Source organism: Ambystoma mexicanum, chromosome 5p, assembly GCF_040938575.1.
Source record: "Ambystoma mexicanum isolate Mex_15411 chromosome 5p, UKY_AmexF1_1, whole genome shotgun sequence".
NCBI classification, from domain to species: domain Eukaryota; kingdom Metazoa; phylum Chordata; class Amphibia; order Caudata; family Ambystomatidae; genus Ambystoma; species Ambystoma mexicanum.
The window spans coordinates 1341723937-1341745426 of record NC_090930.1 but is presented as its reverse complement, the minus strand read 5'-3'; positions in this window follow the sequence as shown (position 1 = coordinate 1341745426).

The following is a 21490-nucleotide window of genomic DNA, read 5'->3' as shown; positions in this document are numbered from 1 at the left end:
GAGGCTGCTCGGGGCACTGGGGGCAGTGATTCGGCCTTCTGGGCAGGAGCGTGGTGTTCCGTGTGTTTTCGCGTGGCCAGCTTGATACGGAGTGATTTGGCACGTGAAAATCCTGCACGTCAGCGTGAAAATCGAGGAAAGGCCCGTAGCGCGTAAGCGCGTCAGCACGCGTACGCGATTTCATTGGACCCAAGGCCCTTGCAGCGTAAGCGCGTCTGTGACGTTTTGCGCACGGGCGTTGCCCTGGCAGGGCTTGGTGATCCCGCGTGCATTTATGTTCTGTACGTGCTTTTCGTGCGGTGCGTGTGTTTTCCATCCGTTGGGGTTCACACGCTATTACTTCACAGCGGGTGTTGGCTACGCGTTCTTCTACACGCAAGGCAGACAGTGAGTGGTACCCCGCTCCCCCAGGCCCGATCGCGTGAGAAACTTCACGCAAACCCCTGAAATACACGTAGCACGCTCCCCCAGGCCCGATCGCGTGAGAAACTTCACGCGAACCCCTGAAATACACGTAGCACGCTCCCCCAGGCCCGATCGCGTGAGTAACTTCACGCGAACCCCTGAAATACACGTAGCACGCTCCCCCAGGCCCGATCGCGTGAGAAACTTCACGCAAACCCCTGAAATACACGTAGCACGCTCCCCCAGGCCCGATCGCGTGAGAAACTTCACGCGAACCTCTGAAATACACGTAGCACGCTCCCCCAGGCCCGATCGCGTGAGTAACTTCACGCGAACCCCTGAAATACACGTAGCACGCTCCCCCAGGCCCGATCGCGTGAGAAACTTCACGCGAACCCCTGAAATACACGTAGCACGCTCCCCCAGGCCCGATCGCGTGAGAAACTTCACGCGAACCCCTGAAATACACGTAGCACGCTCCCCCAGGCCCGATCGCGTGTGTGACTTCCCGCGAACCCCCGGAATACACGTATCCCGCTCAATCGCGTGTGTAACTTCCCGGGCAACCCCGAAATACACGTGCCCCGCTCGCACAATTGCTGTATGTTGCCACTTTTGTAATGCGCAGGGACGCTACCGCCTGCCTTCGTGTGGCGGACGTGTATCGGCTTGTGCGTGTCTTTCGCTGTGCGTGGTTTTGCCCTATTCGATTCCATGAATACGTGTGGTTCGGGTGCATGTGGGCGTTCCGTCTGCTTCCCTGCAGTACATCCCCAGTTACGCCCTTGTTTTCGCGAGTTGTTCCCCATTCCGCGCGTTACGCCCCGTGTTCCGCCCACTTTCTGGTGTATGCGCCGAGGTTGTGCGCTTTCACTGTGCGCATCGCGCACGTCTTTTGGGATGTTGCAGTGACGTGTGCGCCATGCACGGGTTTGGCGCACATCCCGTGGTAAACACGCGCAGGGACTTCCATGTATCGCACGCGTGCACGTGCGCCTGTTTTTTTCCGCTTGCGCTTGCTTGCGCCTGCTTGCGCCTGCTTGCGCGAAGATTTTCGGCGCACGTTTGTTCCATGAATCGGCCCCTTGATGTCACCACCAGAAAGGTACAAATAATTTCCTGCAGTAGTTATACTGAGTTATAGGCATACTTCATTCACTTGAGGAAGAGGACCCCCTCGCCCTTATTGATTTGTGGTTTTTAGATTTATTTGATCCTAGTAAGAAATCGTCAGACACACAACATTGATGCTGTGTTTAGAAGCAAGTGGCCCAAGACACGTAGAAGCAATAGAAGGTGGGTGGACAGTTTCGATACACGGGTTTCATATGCAATGTAACCTCCCATGGTCAGTTTTTAAATCCTATTTTTTCTTTAGTTTTTGTGTTTGCCTGGAGGTGTTCTTTGTGATTGGAGAACGATTGATGTATTTACATCGCCTTGAGCTGAGTGTCCTGAGGAAGGCTTGGAGGTACTCATTAATACCTTGAACTGATGTATCACAGAGTTTTCCCACTCTATCCAGAAACACAATGTATCGATAGTGGAACATTTGTCACACTTTTACTAACCCCACTTAGATTCATGGCATGTGCACAGTCATCTCCATCCCTATGAATCAAGCTTTTTAGTACAGCCATCTCCAGTGGCGGTTCAAGTATTTTTGATTGATGTTTTGTCTATGTGTTAAATGTATGATATGTATTGCAAAGTATGTGTTTTTGATAATGCAATAATTTGCTTGGTTTGAATACATTATTTTAATGTCTCTGACCATGAGCGCTGTTTAGTGATCATTTTCAGTATGTATCGGAGCTTGCATCTACTTATGGTAGTGTGGAAGGGGGGCTAGCCAGTGGTCACCTTCTCTTTGTTCACATAGTATGTTCCCTTATGAGACAGGCCCCCCGGTAACAAAAAAGAGGGATCAACCCAGTTCATATAACATGTACGTGTTGATGGTAACAACTCAAGGAAGATTACAAGGGAAGACAGCAACATTGAGGTGGATGTCTCGCGCAACGTTCCCTTACGAAGACAATTACATAAAGACATTAGACATGATGAACAATTATTGGCAGTTAGATGAAGCAATACAATATATTACTGATGGTCCCGAGAAAGGGGAGACAAAGACTATAACATTGAAGGAATGGCCATGTCCTTGGGCAATAGTGAAAGAGACAGGAGGAGAACCTGGGTGCTGGGAAAGACTGCAGATACTAGGGCATGATCAAGTTTACACAGAATATGGATGAAAGGATGGAGTGGTAGGGAGCTCACCCTAGCACAATCACCAGTGAACAAAGTACAAGAAGAAAATGACAAGTGTCTGAAGCGGTGGGATGCGAGTGCAAAGTTGCTCACCTGGGTAGAAAATGAAGCTGGACCCATGCCTATAATACCCTTGAAAGCGCCAGCATTATGTCACCAAAATGACGTTGAAGTTGAAGTTGGGGATAATACAGGATGCCGAAGCATAGAAAAACATGCAGCGATGAAGGTAGGCACTGCTGTACTGATGGATCACTGCTAGGTGTGTGGCTCCAAGGCATACGAAAAGCTGCCACAGGACTGGGGAGGAGTTTGCTCGTTGGTACACATCAACATACCCCCACTGGTCATGCCACGAAAGGATGTGAAGCTCAGTGATTTCCCAAAGATAGACACTACCAGAAGGAAGAAAAGGTCTGTAGAAGGAGAACAGACAAGCAAGAGCGAAAAACCGACAGAACTAAGGAGAGTAAAAAGAGGCGGTAATTATTTTTCAGAAGCATCAGAAACAGCACTGAATGAAGTTCCAGCAGAACACAAGTTGATCAACAGAACACAAATGTTTTTTCTCATCAGTTATTCCATCTGTTCAGACATATAAAAATGCAAAGTGGCTGAAGATCACGTGGTGCGAGATGATGGTGACGATCAACTCTACAGTGAACGGGTTCAACACAATAAAGGAAGAGCTCCACGCAGTAAGGTTAGTGGTGCTCTAGAATAGATATGTTCTGGATTTGCTGAGAGCAATGGAAGGGGGTATTTGTGTAAAAATTGGGAGTTCCTGTTGCATATTCACACCTGCCAACGATGAAGATAATGGCAAACTGACAGAAGAGGTAACTCAGCTGTCCCAGATGCATGCCAAGATGAAAGAAGTGGCCAAAGGAACTGGAAAGGGCCAGAGCTGGATAGCATCTCTTGGGAGGATAGCTTAGGTGCAACGTGCTTGCCTTGGAAGCAAGACGACACGGTGCAACGCAGGTTCGATCCCTGGGTCCGCACTTAGAAACCTTAGGGTATTAAGCATGTTATAAATAACCTACCATATCAAATCATACATATCGTCATGGATGCCGTCATGGCTATCAGACCGGCTGAAGGTGATATTGCGAGCACTGATATTGGCAGGGATGACTATGTGTGTGGTAAAGATTTGCCTCACTCATTGCCGAAAGACAGCAGAGGAAACTATCGAAATACGGACGGACGTGAACATAGGAGGAGCAAAAGACGAAATTGTGAAAGAAAGAGACAAACTGAGAGAGATAATAGGGAGCAGCATGATGTTCCCACTTGAAGCGATGAAATTGGACAACTCATTCAATGAGAAGTACTATGAAGAAAAATGGGCGTGGTGCTACCCGGAAGGACTGTGCAGTTATATGAAATAGACCTTTTTTGACGATCATGTGAAGTACTATGAGCACCTCGGCGGAATAACGAAAATATAGTAGCCAAGAGCTAAAGGCTCTACATATCGGATGTGCTTGAGGTCGAACAGAGGGGGCACTGAAGAGTGGATTCAAGGGTCCCATGACCACCCCTCCTACCCCGATGTTCATGACGAGATGAAAGGCCAGAAATGCTCACAGCCACCCATCTTATTTCAGACATATTCCAAGTGTACCAATGATTGACAAATACACTGAAAGTTATCCTCTCAGCCAGCCATACAGAATGAACACAATGCAAATCTTTCCATGTGCGGAAGGAGAGCCTGTGATCGTGGACAGAGACGCCTAAATGGACAGCCTTGACTGAGCACCAAGAAGCTAAGACGCGGGTGTCATTAGTGACACCACGACATAGCAGCGTTAGGCATGAAGCACATGTGTAGTCCCGCACTGCATCACAAACACACACACACACACACGTATACATGAAGAACATGAGCGCACAGTTCTATATGTGTCATTGCTTTTATTATTTCTGCACTAGCAAATGCAGTAACGCAGAACTGCAAAGCACAAGAGATCCTAAGGAAGCATGCTGATGCTAATAGCCAATAGTCATGTGAACTACAGGTGTATATGGAATCTGATCGAACCACGTATAACTAACCCATAGGGAACGTAGCATAACATGGACAATGTAGAAACCGCATTATATGGTTTAGGAAAATTACAGCAGGCCTCAAGCCACTGAACATGAGAAGAGCCAAACTGACTCTGGCTGCACAGAGAGCAAGATGCTTGAGACAGGCCCACAGCCAAGGTCAGAGATACAAAGACACATTCCAATCCCCAGACAACAAAGGGACCAGCTGCAGAGAAACTGAATTAATCCTCATAATTGTGAGCTCAGAACTCAGTTTTGAGGTCTCTAAACATGTGATGCAGCCAGACGAGACAATGGATAGTCATCCACGGTGAGAAAGGGGAGCCGATCTCACCAAGACAGATGCAGACTGCAACAAGTGTTGCAACGAAGGAGAATATTCTCATAGGCAAAGGTGGTGCACACAGAGTGCATCCAGCGGGTGGTTAAGTGCCGGTAAACAGAGGGTGCAGCCAGGGGGTGGCTCATAAGTACAGAGAGAGGGGACTGTAAGGTTATAGATACAGACTACCAGTGCTGGGGGGGGCAAGAGGCAGTGTGAGGTGCAACTGGACAGGCAAGGACGTGGGCTCAGATTCAGAGGGTGGCCAGGTGACCAGTGCATGGAACATTTGCCCATTTGTACATCCATTCATTCACTCTTCAATCAACAATGTATTCGTCCGCTCATCCTCACTCACACTTCAACGCAGCCACTCATTATGCACCCATATGCTGTTCCACTCACACATTCACACACTGACTTGCCTATTCACACCCTCGCCTATTCAACCACCCACTCACACATCCATCTACTCACACACGCACTCAGCCATTCATTCCCACCCATCCCTTCCAACCCATGCAAGATCGATGAGATCCATCATTGAATCCGAGCTGCTTCCCCCTCTTCACAGCCATAAAATCTGAAACCAAGTCATGGTGGCTCTCAATCCTCAAGAGGACCAAGCTGCACTAATGTCCCTTCAGCTGCCAAACAATGGGCTCATTTCCCGTATGCACGTACACAATACCCACCTGCGTGAGATCTCTGTCTGCAGTCTGTCCTCCATCAAAGCAGTGCCTTATACCGAGTTTGGGAGGCTAACACCACACCCACATAGACCAGGCTTGCGACACAAACAATAAATAGTAAATGATGATTGCACATTAAGCGCCCGATTCATGGACTTTTTTGCACGGTTCCGCATGAATTTGCACTGCTGAAAAGTGACTTTGCACTGCCGACACAAACCCTCATTTGTGGACCTGTGCAAAGTGTATTTTTGCACTGCAAATATAATTTGTACTGCTGAAATGAGTTTTCACTGCAGAAACTGCAGAAATGAGTTTTCACTGCAGAAATACACTTTGCACAGTTCCGCGACTCAGGGTTTGTGTCGGCAGTGCAAAGTCACTTTTCAGCAGTGGGAATTCCATGAATCGGTTCACATTTCCCAGGTAGACCAGAAGGATTTGAAAGCCCCCGGATCCTAGAAAGACAACTATGATAAGGAGGGCATCTAGGGACAGGTTTAAGGATAGGCTTGTCAAACAGGAAATTATATCGTACCTCCTATTGCAATGAATATGTGTATATTGGCCTACGCCTAGCTGCTTATAAGCCACTTGCGAAGAAAACCGTGTTGCAAGGTCCTGACCTTAGAATCAATGTAAGCCGCCATTTTAGGTCAATCCGCCATTTTAGGTTCTCTCTGTAACGTCACCCTGTGAGTTAAAATGGTGGACGATGTCATTCCGAAATACAACATGGCCGTCTTGACCTCTGTGTGTAATTAATATGTAACTTGCCTGTAGGCCACTTGTTGGGGTCGTGAACTGAGACGTTGTCCTTCGCTGACATGTGTGTAAAGGATTACTTGCGCCAATGAAACTAGTCCGCAAGCATATGTTAAGAACAATGTATCTAAATACTGAACTAAGAACACTTGTTTAACTACATTGTATTAATGTTTGAGAAGTCCTTTATGAGAAATCCTAAAATACACTGTTACCATGTAGGCTTGCTGGCGAATGTATTAAAGACAATCTCTATGCACATAGTGGTGCGAACTCGGCATGAAGATCAGTAATGTATTAGAGGAATATTAACCCGAAGTAGGGTTGGACATCATGTTCGCAAATGGTATAAAAGAGCAACGAATTCTAATGTACAGCGTCTCTCACTAAGCACACTGGACCACGCTGGAGTTCGTTGTGTTGTACTGAGGGCTGATAGTTATCTGTTACTTTTCTTGGAAAACTGTTCAGTATAAAATAAAAAGTTATTTGTTATTCCTTTGTAACCCGCGCTCGGCGTATTTCCTTTTGGAGTACTCAGCCTCGATATTTTGATTTTGTTTTCACAGGCTCACAGCTAGATGTCTGTATGCCCCACTGTCTGCATGTCAGGCGCGCTGCATGTGAGAGAGCTCTACTGGTGCTGTGACCTAAGGCAGCCAAAGGTGGCTGCACATATATTGTTTTATATAATTCCTCCCATTTCCTGTGGGAGTGACCAATGTGTTGCTTAAGGGGGAGTTGGTTGTGACTGAAGGGGAAGCCATTGTGCCCTTGGTGTTAGAAGTGCCCTGGGTGTACAGGAGCCACCTGGAGCCGCTCGGGCAACGATCTGGTCTGACTCTGTGCCCTGGCTGGCATGGATCCGAGATCTATTGTCTAGGCTCGGCCAAAGAGGCCTGTGGGAATTTCCTGAGCGCATGCAGCGGGCGTACAATAGGCACACTTCGGGGATCTTTTGGGAGACGGTACCACAATGATTCTCAGGAATTGTCTCTCTGTGACCCCAGAGTGAGTGATTTTCTGCCACTTACTTAAATCTGTGAAGGGTCCTGAGCAGTAGCTGGAAACGATAGTGTGGCCTGAAATTAGAACTTTAGACATGAAACTATGGCTGGGGGTCAGGTGGCAGTCAGGTGAAGGGGCAGAGATGGCCTGTGGTTGTGAAGACACCTCCATTAATACAATGAACCCATTTATTTTCTTATGTCATGTTAAAAAATATCCATGAAGCAGGTGGGTTAAGCCCCCATTGAGGGTTCATGAGTTACGGAGTGTGCGGCTTACACACCTGTGTATCATTAGCAACGTTTCCATGGTCACAATCGCCATAGCTGGTATGGCCTGGAGGGTTTGGAGGACTAGGAGCAAGATTGATTGTGCCAACTGTCAGTAGAATAAAGCAGTGGTAGCCAGGCAAGCAGGGCTATGCCCACCTTAAGCACGCCAGTAGGATCATCCTCTGGCTTTTAGCCCATCACACAGGATGGGGATCATGGCTTGACTTTACCATAAGGTTTTTAAACTCTTGTGATTTGTTTATTACACTCTTTTAAAGTGTGGATTATTTGTTATGGTTACATGTGCACCATTGCACTGTGTTGTAATAACTACAGTTGTGTGCTATACAATATTGGATTTGTTGAATGTGACTATTGTCCACGCTAATTACCTTAAAACAATGAAAGCCACTTTCAAAAGCACTTCCCAGGCAGAATTCGCTGGTTTCAAACTTGGATCGGACATTTGAATCACACCGCCTCCCTCTCCCCTGACCCCTTCCTGGAGTACCTATAAACGATCTCCCAAGCCTTTCCCCAGCACTCATTCCCTGACTCCAGTGCTGACCTGGCCACATGGTATATCGGTATTTCCCCTGGTTAGCTGGGAAGCATGTATTCCAACTAATCACAATTCATTTTTTTGAAAAATGTTTTCTTGTGTTTACTCATTAAGATTTGTAGACGTACAGTAGAAGAAGAAAATCTTTAGTACTATAAAATCCACATGCTCGGAGACGAAACAGTCTAATTTGGAAAGATTAATCACAAAGCCGGTGGTTCCGACAATGTCATTCGCTGTTACGTCTTTTTTAAAGCTATTTGTAGAAGTTTTGCTGTTGCCATAGTCCATCTGGCACTTTCGCCAGCCATTAGGCGGCTCCAGCAAACATCCTCTTCCATGATGGTCGAGTCTGCAAAAAGTGGTGCCAAGTATGCAGCTCTCTCCTTCATCATTTGAGGGCATGTCTTGAGCAGGTGTCTTACAGTTTCTGGTTGCTCTGGAGTCTCACATATTCGACAATGATTCGAGGTCTGCAATGATCTGATGGCCAAGATTTCCTGCATCGGAAGTAAGTTCAAACGTGCTCTCATAAAAAGTCTCCTCAATGGTTTATCCGGGAATTTGGATTTCATTTTTTAACATGAATTGCTGGGTATCTGGATGAGGATGGGGTGTAGGTGGGGTTGGTGGGGTGTACCTCTGCCACCATCCTCCTCTAGTCCACAAGACCTAGCAATGAAGAACCTATCACTCATCATTCAAAACACAGAACAATGCAATTAGCCACCACCAGTTCCTCCATTCCCCTATGCAATTTAGAATACTGGAGCCAAATGACAAAGAGGCGGCAGCTGGCGCAGACTATATGCCTATTACATTACATGTCATTACATTAAATATGAGGCTTAACAGAACAGCTTCCAGTTTCACTATACAGCCTAAGTTATGGCGATCTGTGTCAACGTAGTTCTCTTTCAAGTTTAAGTTCTTCCTTTATTTCAATTGACGTGACTAAAAGCAGTGGTCGAAGTGGGTAGGAGCGGTCGGAGAGGTGCTCCTCTACTTCTTTTAATTAAGTCTTACCGTTCCTATACTTTTATTTTAAAAAGAAACCACCCCGGAATGGTTCCATTTTAAAATAGAAGTGTAGCAAGAAGTTAAAACTTGCACTTTCAGTGCACTGCACTGGACGTTCCTTTAAACAGCAGGCACATGTGTTTGGGGGTTTGTATTGTGCGTGGGAGTGGGCATGGCGACGAGGTTTGTGGGGAGCGGGGCAGGCCAGCAGGAAACATAGTTCCACTACTTCTTTTCGTACACTGCGACCACTGACTAAAAGCTGTGTATATTCATATTTTTTCCATTGAAATGCATTCTTCATGTGTGATCTTGGACATGTGTATTGGCACTACGTAATGTGCCGCAACCTAAATGGATGTCTGATTAATAAATGTGTATCTAAGTTTCGCTTTATCACAGCAAATTCCTAAGGGAAGAACATGTTGGTATACAAACTTCTGGAACTTTCTCCAAGCCCACACTCCCTCCATTTCCGTCCTTGTGTGGTGCCTCATTACTGCACTTCATCCTTCTCTTTTTACTGCCACTTCTGAGCTCTCCTATTCTCTTTCTCCCGTTTGGTCTCCTTCTTTGCGTTCCTTACCCAGTATCCCTTTCTGTCTCCATCCCTCTCCATTCCTAGGTTCCCGCCTTCTTTACATTGTGCTCCGTATGATCCATTGACCCCCCCACCCCCCACTCCCGCCTATGAATGTATGTTTTTGGAGGGAGTTTGTTGTGTCGAGCCTGGAGCCGCCAGTGCATCTATATGATACTTAGCCAGAACATATATATGTATACATATATATGTTTGTCCTTAACTGGAATGGCTGATTACAGGGGAGTAGGATGACACTTGCAGACCCAAATGAAAAAGACTGGGAGACAGCGATTAACATTGTACTTAGGAAAGAGTAAACCTAGCGGTCTGTACGAAGCTATTTTACAGTACATTGTGTTACGCATGCACTTTTTCCCATTCCCCCCCTCACTGGAGACCATGTTGCACTCTGAGATCATGAATAGTGCTTTAAAAATGCACTTTTTATTCAGTATATATGCAATCCAATTTCTGTAAAATGCACAGTGTTTCCCAAGTGTTTCCATACATTGTCCTGTGGGGGGAGGGGTGGGGGGCGTATTCCTCCCGTCATGCACACCTGTGAGTTGCTGGGGCTTGCTTGCAGTTACTCATTTTCATACTGGGCTGGGTTTATAACCTTTTCCGGGACTGCAGTGTTGCCGGACTCTCCGCCTATATTTGCATTGTGTTAGGGCTAGTTTCCAAAGAAATCTAAAATAAATACGAAATCCATTCTTACATTCATCCACTTGGCCATGGATCCACCCACTCAACATTCACGCACTCGCCCATACCTCTACACACATTTTCATCTGTCCTTTCATCCATCCATTCATACAATTATCCATCCATTCACGTCATTCATCAATCGAATGTACCCATTTACCCATCCATTCACCTCTCCACAAAACCACACTCACATAGGTGCTATGTCATATACTGCCGGCAGGTGGCGGCCACCAGAGAAAATGCTGATGCAAGAATGCCCTGTTTTTACAGTAGAGCGTCCTCATTGCACTCCCCTTAATCACCCACCCACCACCTACAGCCCTGTTCCTGAATCCCCTTGAAGGGTGGGGGGGGGGGGGTTGGAATCGCGATATACGTCTCCACACCTCGCGTGACCTTCCCCTCACAGTTCTCCCTCCTCCTCCCCGCTCTAGCCAACACTCTCCCGTCACCCGTCCCTGGACACTTTTTGCACTTCACGCATTCCTGTGTACGTGCTTCTCGTCATTATCACTTGCCACAAAAGCCTTCCTATGGCAGTTGCCACGAGGAACCCTCTACACCTTCCTGGTGAGAACCAGGGGAACCAACTTGTGAATTTGCCGGGGGTGTGCCAATGGCTAGACTTTAGTGGTGCCATTGAAACGCTATTAATATGTTTCAGAGATTGCTTTTCCCTGGAAGGGGGCGGGAGGAGGTGGTTGGAGGGCGCCTGTGACCCCGAGCACCTACACACTCGGCACCCCTAATGAGAACCGAGCTGGCTCGTGTGCTTCACTCATGTTCACACTTTAGTGTCTGAGATACATTGCTGCCGGTGCTAAGGCCTACCTTTAAATTCGATATTGATAATAGCAGTTTTTATTTCAGCGCTTAGAATCGGGAGGAACTAAGCATGAAAAAACTCATATTATCCTAGAAGCCCTGCGCCATTCTCCTTAACACCACCTGCATTGTAAGCTGTTCAATGTGGCATGCAAATAATGATATTAAAAAGTCGTCCGGTACATTCTGCGTTCTTTAGCACCCAGGCGTGTCTAGGGGTTTCCATATCTGGTCCTCCGGGGTCGCAATGACACCGGGTTTTAAAGATAACCACTGAGTATGTAAATATTCCTATTTAGAGCCGCTGTGCTCAGAAATATGTCATGGGGGTCATTCGGGAAAAAGGGGGGAGACTCGGCTTCTGCAGGCCAGCCTTGTAGACCCAGGCCACGGCCTCTTATTGTTCACAAATATTACCCCAACTATGTGTGCGCCCTTTCACTTTTCATCCAGCACAGGTTAGACTTTTGTAAACGTCATTCTCATGGATTTCACTGTTATTCAGTTACAAAATTGTGTACTTCTGAAAATTAGAAATTACGTCGTGGTGGGCTAGCACCTAACGAAAAAAACAGCTTTTCGGGAAAGTGACTTTCTGAGTTTTATCTGAATGGCGAGGGAAACGCATATTATTGCCCTCCTGGTATAGTGGTTTGGCACATTAGATCTGGGTTCTTTGAATTTATTTGCGGACATTTTGGATAATATGAGTGAACATGGGCACTAGTTATTTCATATGCACTTTCTATACTTTCCTTCCCTATGTCGCATTCCCTCTCTCTAGCCCGTCTCGAATCTCTACTTCACTGGTGTCTCCCCTTGGCCCCTCGAGACAGGTTCTACGCTCTATATCAGCCTCACTCTCCCTAGGCCCCCATTCTGGCCCAACCTCCTCACCCCATCACTCCTCCGTCTCTCCCACACCACTTCTATTCTCTGCCCCGTCCGCTAGAGCCACCTCGTGTAGCCTACTTCGCCTCACCACCCCTCTACACCACACCTGCCCTTCCCACCTCCCCTTCCTCCAGTCACCTGTCTTCTCTCTCCACCCCCCTTCCCCACACTCTGGCCCAACCTCCTCACCCCATCACTCCTCCGTCTCTCCCACACCACTTCTATTCTCTGCCCCGTCCGCTAGAGCCACCTCGTGTAGCCTACTTCGCCTCACCACCCCTCTACACCACACCTGCCCTTCCCACCTCCCCCTTCCTCCAGTCACCTGTCTTCTCTCTCCAACCCCTTCCCCACACTCTGGCTCAACCTCCTCACCCCATCACTCCTCCGTCTCTCCCACACCACTTCTATTCTCTGCCCCGTCCCCTAGAGCCACCTCGTGTAGCCTACTTCACCTCACCACCCCTCTACACCACACCTGCCCTTCCCACCTCCCCCTTCGTCCAGTCACCTGTCTTCTCTCTCCACCCCCCTTTCCCACACTGTGGCCCAACCTCCGCACCCCATCACTCCTCCGTCTCTCCCACACCACTTCTATTCTCTGCCCCGTCCGCTAGAGCAACCTCGTGTAGCCTACTTCACCTCACCACCCCTCTACACCACACCTCCCCCTTTCCACCTCCTCCTTCCTCCAGTCGCCTGTCTTCTCTCTCCACCCCCTTCCCCACACTCTGGCCCAACCTCCTCACCCCATCACTCCTCCGTCTCCCCCACACCACTTCTATTCTCTGCCCCGTCCGCTAGAGCCACCTCGTGTAGCCTACTTCGCATCACCACCCCTCTATACCACACCTCACCTTCCCACCTCCCCTTCCTCCAGTCACCTGTCTTCTCTCTCCACCCCCTTCCCCACACTCTGGCCCAACCTCCTCACCCCATCACTCCTCCGTCTCTCCCACACCACTTTTATTCTCTGCCCCGTCCGCTAGAGCCACCTCGTCTAGCCTACTTTGCCTCACCACCCCTCTACACCACACCTCCCCTTCCCACCTCCCCCTTCCTCCAGTCACCTGTCTTCACTCTCCACCCCCTTCCCCACACTCTGGCCCAACCTCCTCACCCCATCACTCCTCCGTCTCTCCCACACCACTTCTATTCTCTGCCCTGTCCGCTAGAGCCACCTCGTGTAGCCTACTTCACCTCACCACCCCTCTACACCACACCTCCCCTTCCCACCTCCCCCTTCCTCCAGTCACCTGTTTTCTCTCTCCACCCCCCTTCCCCACACTCTGTCCCAACCTCCTCACCCCATCACTCCTCCGTCTCTCCCACACCACTTCTATTCTCTGCCCCGTCTGCTAGAGCCACCTCGTGTAGCCTACTTCACCTCACCACCCCTCTACACCACACCTGCCCTTCCCACCTCCCCCTTCGTCCAGTCACCTGTCTTCTCTCTCCACCCCCCTTTCCCACACTCTGGCCCAACCTCCTCACCCCATCACTCCTCCGTCTCTCCCACACCACTTCTATTCTCTGCCCCGTCCGCTAGAGCCACCTCGTGTAGCCTACTTCGCCTCACCACCCCTCTACACCACACCTGCCCTTCCCACCTCACCTTCCTCCAGTCACCTGTCTTCTCTCTCCACCCCCCTTCCCCACACTCTGGCCCAACCTCCTCACCCCATCACTCCTCCGTCTCTCCCACACCACTTCTATTCTCTGCCCCGTCCGCTAGAGCCAACTCGTGTTGCCTACTTCGCCTCACCATCCCTCTACACCACACCTCCCCTTCTCACCTCCCCCTTCCTCCAGTCACCTGTCTTCTCTCTCCACCTCCTTCCCCACACTCTGGCCCAACCTCCTCACCCCATCACTCCTCCGTCTCTCCCACACCACTTCTATTCTCTGCCCTGTCCGCTAGAGCCACCTCGTGTAGCCTACTTCGCCTCACCACCCCTCTACACCACACCTCCCCTTCCCCCCTCCCCCTTCCTCCAGTCACCTGTCTTCTCTCTCACCCCCTTCCCCACACTCTGGCCCAACCTCCTCACCCCATCACTCCTCCGTCTCTCCCACACCCCTTCTATTCTCTGCCCCGTCCGCTAGAGCCACCTCCTGTAGTCTACTTCACCTCACCACCCCTCTACACCACACCTCCCCTTCCCACCTCCCCCTTCCTCCAGTCACCTGTTTTCTCTCTCCACCCCCCTTGCCCACACTCTGGCCCAACCTCCTCACCCCATCACTCCTCCGTCTCTCCCACACCACTTCTATTCTCTGCCCCGTCCGCTAGAGCCACCTCGTGTAGCCTACTTCACCTCACCACCCCTCTACACCACACCTGCCCTTCCCACCTCCCCCTTCGTCCAGTCACCTGTCTTCTCTCTCCACCCCCCTTTCCCACACTCTGGCCCAACCTCCTCACCCCATCACTCCTCCGTCTCTCCCACACCACTTCTATTCTCTGCCCCGTCCGCTAGAGCCACCTCGTGTAGCCTACTTCACCTCACCACCCCTCTACACCACACCTCCCCCTTCCTCCAGTCGCCTGTTTTCTCTCTCCACCCCCTTCCCCACACTCTGGCCCAACCTCCTCACCCCATCACTCCTCCGTCTCCCCCACACCACTTCTATTCTCTGCCCCGTCCGCTAGAGCCACCTCGTGTAGCCTACTTCGCCTCACCACCCCTCTACACCACACCTGCCCTTCCCACCTCCCCTTTCTCTAGTCACCTGTCTTCTCTCTCCACCCCCTTCCCCACACTCTGGCCCAACCTCCTCACCCCATCACTCCTCTGTCTCTCCCACACCACTTCTATTCTCTGCCCCGTCCACTAGAGCCACCTCGTGTAGCCTACTTCGCCTCACCACCCCTCTACACCACACCTGCCCTTCCCACCTCCCCTTTCCTCTAGTCACCTGTCTTCTCTCTCCGTCCCCCTTTCCCACACTCTGGCCCAACCTCCTCACCCCATCACTCCTCCATCTCTCCCACACCACTTCTATTCTCTGCACCGTCCGCTAGAGCCACCTCATGTAGCCTACTTCACCTCACCACCCCTCTACACGACACCTCCCCCTTCCCACCTCCTCCTTTCTCCAGTCACCTGTCTTCTCTCTCCACCCCCTTCCCCACACTCTGGCCCAACCTCCTCACCCCATCACTCCTCCGTCTCCCCCACACCACTTCTATTCTCTGCCCCGTCTGCTAGAGCCACCTCGTGTAGCCTACTTCGCCTCACCACCCCTCTATACCACACCTCACCTTCCCACCTCCCCTTCCTCCAGTCACCTGTCTTCTCTCTCCACCCCCTTCCCCACACTCTGGCCCAACCTCCTCACCCCATCACTCCTCCGTCTCTCCCACACCACTTCTATTCTCTGCCCCGTCCGCTAGAGCCAACTCGTGTTGCCTACTTCACCTCACCACCCCTCTATACCACACCTCCCCTTCCCACCTCCCCCTTCCTCCAGTCACCTGTCTTCTCTCTCCGCCCCCTTCCCCACACTCTGGCCCAACCTCCTCACCCCATCACTCCTCCGTCTCTCCCACACCACTTCTATTCTCTGCCCCGTCCGCTAGAGCCACCTCGTGTAGCCTACTTCACCTCACCATCCCTCTACACCACACCTCCCCTTCCCACCTCCCCCTTCCTCCAGTCACCTGTCTTCTCTCTCCACCTCCTTCCCCACACTCTGGCCCAACCTCCTCACCCCATCACTCCTCCGTCTCTCCCACACCACTTCTATTCTCTGCCCCGTCCGCTAGAGCCAACTCGTGTTGCCTACTTCGCCTCACCACCCCTCTATACCACACCTCCCCTTCCCACCTCCCCCTTCCTCCAGTCACCTGTCTTCTCTCTCCACCTCCTTCCCCACACTCTGGCCCAACCTCCTCACCCCATCACTCCTCCGTCTCTCCCACACCACTTCTATTCTCTGCCCTGTCCGCTAGAGCCACCTCGTGTAGCCTACTTCGCCTCACCACCCCTCTACACCACACCTCCCCTTCCCACCTCCCCCTTCCTCCAGTCACCTGTCTTCTCTCTCACCCCCTTCCCCACACTCTGGCCCAACCTCCTCACCCCATCACTCCTCCGTCTCTCCCACACCCCTTCTATTCTCTGCCCCGTCCGCTAGAGCCACCTCCTGTAGTCTACTTCACCTCACCACCCCTCTACACCACACCTCCCCTTCCCACCTCCCCCTTCCTCCAGTCACCTGTTTTCTCTCTCCACCCCCCTTGCCCACACTCTGGCCCAACCTCCTCACCCCATCACTCCTCCGTCTCTCCCACACCACTTCTATTCTCTGCCCCGTCCGCTAGAGCCACCTCGTGTAGCCTACTTCACCTCACCACCCCTCTACACCACACCTGCCCTTCCCACCTCCCCCTTCGTCCAGTCACCTGTCTTCTCTCTCCACCCCCCTTTCCCACACTCTGGCCCAACCTCCTCACCCCATCACTCCTCCGTCTCTCCCACACCACTTCTATTCTCTGCCCCGTCCGCTAGAGCCACCTCGTGTAGCCTACTTCACCTCACCACCCCTCTACACCACACCTCCCCCTTCCTCCAGTCGCCTGTTTTCTCTCTCCACCCCCTTCCCCACACTCTGGCCCAACCTCCTCACCCCATCACTCCTCCGTCTCCCCCACACCACTTCTATTCTCTGCCCCGTCCGCTAGAGCCACCTCGTGTAGCCTACTTCGCCTCACCACCCCTCTACACCACACCTGCCCTTCCCACCTCCCCTTTCTCTAGTCACCTGTCTTCTCTCTCCACCCCCTTCCCCACACTCTGGCCCAACCTCCTCACCCCATCACTCCTCTGTCTCTCCCACACCACTTCTATTCTCTGCCCCGTCCACTAGAGCCACCTCGTGTAGCCTACTTCGCCTCACCACCCCTCTACACCACACCTGCCCTTCCCACCTCCCCTTTCCTCTAGTCACCTGTCTTCTCTCTCCGTCCCCCTTTCCCACACTCTGGCCCAACCTCCTCACCCCATCACTCCTCCATCTCTCCCACACCACTTCTATTCTCTGCACCGTCCGCTAGAGCCACCTCATGTAGCCTACTTCACCTCACCACCCCTCTACACGACACCTCCCCCTTCCCACCTCCTCCTTTCTCCAGTCACCTGTCTTCTCTCTCCACCCCCTTCCCCACACTCTGGCCCAACCTCCTCACCCCATCACTCCTCCGTCTCCCCCACACCACTTCTATTCTCTGCCCCGTCTGCTAGAGCCACCTCGTGTAGCCTACTTCGCCTCACCACCCCTCTATACCACACCTCACCTTCCCACCTCCCCTTCCTCCAGTCACCTGTCTTCTCTCTCCACCCCCTTCCCCACACTCTGGCCCAACCTCCTCACCCCATCACTCCTCCGTCTCTCCCACACCACTTCTATTCTCTGCCCCGTCCGCTAGAGCCAACTCGTGTTGCCTACTTCGCCTCACCACCCCTCTATACCACACCTCCCCTTCCCACCTCCCCCTTCCTCCAGTCACCTGTCTTCTCTCTCCGCCCCCTTCCCCACACTCTGGCCCAACCTCCTCACCCCATCACTCCTCCGTCTCTCCCACACCACTTCTATTCTCTGCCCCGTCCGCTAGAGCCACCTCGTGTAGCCTACTTCGCCTCACCATCCCTCTACACCACACCTCCCCTTCCCACCTCCCCCTTCCTCTAGGCACCTGTCTTCTCTCTCCACCCCCTTCCCCACACAGTGGCCCAACATCCTCACCCCATCACTCCTCCGTCTCTCCCACACCACTTCTATTCTCTGCCCCGTCCGCTAGAGCCACCTCGTGTAGCCTACTTCGCCTCACCACCCCTCTACACCACACCTGCCCTTTCCACCTCTCCTTTCCTCTAGTCACCTGTCTTCTCTCTCCACCCCCCTTCCCCACACTCTGGCCCAACCTCCTCACGCCATCACTCCTCCGTCTCCCCACACCACTTCTATTCTCTGCCCCGTCCGCTAGATCCACCTCGTGTACCGTACTTCAGCTCACCACCCCTCTACACCACACCTCCCCTTCCCACCTCCCCCTTCCTCCAGTCACCTTTCTTCTCTCTCCACCCACTCCTTGATCTTTGCACCTCACTCTCTGGAGAGCATATTGCTCTCTCCATACAGATAACTCATATGCTCTTCCTTCCTTGTGTTCCCCATCCTTCCTCCATCTATAGGCCCCCCTTCCAATCACGAATTACCCGCAACAGTGCCTTCTGTTCTGAATCTCGCCCTGTGCTGGCTGTGCTCTACCCAAGCCACTTCCCTTCTCTTCCTGCCTTCCCCTCGCTGTCTGCAGTCCCCTTTCTATCATCGACCTTCCTTTTCTCAGCCCCGATCTTGCCACCTTACTTTGACACTTCGCCTTATTCTGCATCTCGTCTGCTGCCTCCTGCCCGCACTCTATCCTTTTCCTCAGTCTCCCGGCTTCTCTCCACTTTTACACGAATCTCTCCAGCCTCTACCCCCTTGCAGCCACTGCTCTGTGTTGCCTCTCTTCCCGCCCCTCGATTTTCTTCGTGACTCCTTTCGTCTCCAACCTCCTGTGCTCCCTCTCTTCCCCTGCCCTTTTCTCTTTTCCTCACCTATCTGCCACGGCCCCTGCAGGCCCCTACCACACTTTCCCATCACCCCTCTTCCGCTCCCTGCCTTATATCCATGATATGTCCCTTTACCTAGAACCTCTTAATTTCTATCTCCCCTTCTCTACCACACGCCCCCTGGCTCCATCCCCTTCTTTTCTCTGCACAGGCCTCCCACTGCAAGACCCTGTCTTTTCATCACTCTCCCTGTCTTTCCTTCCTCTCACCACCCCTGCAATTTGCTGTCTCACCTTCTCTCTCAGCTTCTGCCAGGGGTCAAGTCTTAAAAATGAAAGTGGGGGACTCATCAACAAACGAATGGGATGTGACATCACCAGAAATATCCTATCAAGGTGAAACATGCACATTTCATTAGATTGGCTTTGCATAACCACCCAAATTGCACAGGACGTATGGCATTTGCCTTTCATAAAATCAACACACAAAACCAAGAGAGGATATTTTCTTCTAATAGTGGTTTTGAAAACAGTAAAAGGTGAGCATGTTTTCAACTCCAACAACCAATACAGATGTTTTCCATGGAACTTGCAGTACCGAAATGGGACGTTTCACTTTTAGTTGTTTGTTACTTTTCATCAGGCTTAATAGTGAAGTGGTGAAGTGTCCGGCCTACAAACCTGACTGTGCTGTGATCCCTGAGGTTGGCTTAAATTCAAAGAGGACATTTAATGTTTCTCATTTTAGCTGGGGGTGGGGGGTACTGAGTCCACCCTCTGAATAAAGTGGGTGGAATCCCCCCCCCCATACCCTCGACTTGAGCCCTGGTTTCAGCACTCCATAACACTCTGTCCTTTTCGCGCCCGTGTTCTTACCAAATATCCTTCTTCTCCCCCCTATTCTTTAATTGTACTACCTTGAGCCCCCTTTACTTGTCTACATTAGCTTCCTTCACTCCATCTTATGCTATCTACTTCCTGCTCTTTGCGTCTACCTTATCTGGCTTCTCGATTGTTCTCGCAAATGGAATCCCTCTTCAGTCCCTGACCAGACCCCTTCCTTCTCTTCATTCCATTTCTAGTCCTCAACCTCACACCCCTCCTATCTTTAGCTTCTGCGCTGTCCTCCTTCTCTCCCGCTAGCTCTTCACCTGCTCCACCTTGCATCTTCTTTTCAGACCACACGTGATTGCTTATATCACCCTCCATCCTTAAACCCTAGGCAGGATTGTTGCTAGGTCTGGAAAAGATCAGGGGCTAAGCTAATGTCGGGACTGGCGGGATTCGGGGCTAGCTATATATAGCCTTTTAGTTGCAGTCCATGAGCTTCAAACCGGGGCTACAACCAAAAGACCTGGGGGCAATAGTCCCCTCAGACCCCCCCTAGCAACGCCTCTGACCCTAGGACCTCGAGTGTTCTCTATCGGACCCTCTTTTTTAGTTCATTCTAGCCCCTCTCCCTTTCTGTACCTCAGCTTCTCGCTTTTGATCATGCCTTCTCAGTGCTTTAAGTGGGATATGAAATTGAGGGGAGGCCCTGGACAGGTGGCGTGGTCATAGCATCCTGGGGGAAGCCTAAAGCAGGGGCTGGAGGCTTGGCCAAGAGCTGTCTATCCTACACAATACATCTCGCAGCCCTGCAAACATGTATTTTGGGCCAGCAATGTCTCAGGCGGTCTTGTTTGCATTCTGTAAAAAAAAGCTCCATCTGGTTCAGTTTCTAAACAAATTGCTGTCTGTAAATAAATGTATGTCTCACCCAGTATATAAGCAATTCAATCAGTGAGCACATCGCCTTGATTCTGTAAACAATGACCTAGGCCCTTTGCTTCAGTATTCACTTAAGGTTTAAGCTCCCCTGCTGACTGCTTGCCCAATGATAATCTGCAGCTATTAACCCCCTGGCTCCAGTGATTTACCCAGGATTTTGCCACAACGTGAAGCCACCGTGAAGGACTGGCGGTATGCACATACTGCCAAGCGAGGGACCAGCCTCCGCAAACTAAAATCTGTTTCCCTTTCCATATGCGTTTGCTGGTCAACCACAGACCTCTCTAAATGGTGTTATCACTCACATGCGCTCAACTCCCTGATGTGCAGCTGGGAATCTGATTGCGCAAAAATGGAGTTGAAGTTGGTGTTCATGTTTTACACCATCCATGATAAACCCAGGGAAATCACCCAGCTGAGTCCATTATATGTTGTATACCACACATCTGCACCAGAAAACGGCTGAGGAGATTACGGCCCCCAAAACAATATTTTGAAAAGTACCCTCACTGAGCCCCCATGCATCTTCCGCATGCACTAAAGTCACCCATGTAAAAGGGGGTGGGGGGACAAATAGAAAAATAGAACCAATGAAGCTGCATTGCATACAATCAAAGAGCGTTTTGATAACATAAGAATTGACCCACTTTTTTATGACATATTTGTGAAAGGATTCTAGCCTGCGACCCGTCTGGGCACATAATGCACACCGGCCTGCCTTATTTCGTATATGGTAAGGCCCTAGCAGCAAAAATACTGTAACCATT